The following is a 613-nucleotide window of genomic DNA, read 5'->3' on the forward strand; positions in this document are numbered from 1 at the left end:
TGTTTGTTTTGGTGATTTCAAATATCAACATTGGCTACCAGAAATCACTTACTCTGCCTTTAAAGTCCACATTTCAGTCGAATTTAATGTGTGCTTGTCAATTACTTCAACCTACAAACTGCTGATAAAGCTGTATTATTAAAACTAAAATGTCAAATTTAAGTTATGGTAAGGAATGTGTTGGGTGATAAAATTAAAATAGTAACACTTAAAGCCTTTATGTATAATGCATTATAAAGCTATTCATAACGTACATTGTAGTGCATTATATCTTTTCATTATTAATTTTAACCAAAGTTAAAATGCATTATAATATAGGAAGGTTTGTTTGTCATGTTTTAATGCTTTATATACCTTATAAAGGTGTAAAAATGAATAGCTAAGTATTATAATTAGGGCTGGGCAAAAAAAAATAGATTTTTCGATTAATCGTTTTTTAAAATGACGTCGATTCGATATCAATTCTCAAAAGCCGCGAATCGATCTTTTCCGGGATTTATTTCAGCACACATTTAAAACAAGATCTGATTAACGTGAATCTTATCATTAGTCTTCTCCACTAGATGTCACCCTTATTTAACTTGCGCGATGTTACAACAGAAAGCCTGTCATT

The sequence above is a fragment of the Sinocyclocheilus rhinocerous genome, unplaced genomic scaffold (assembly GCF_001515625.1).
Source record: "Sinocyclocheilus rhinocerous isolate Xijiao unplaced genomic scaffold, SAMN03320098_v1.1 scaffold260, whole genome shotgun sequence".
NCBI lineage: Eukaryota > Metazoa > Chordata > Actinopteri > Cypriniformes > Cyprinidae > Sinocyclocheilus > Sinocyclocheilus rhinocerous.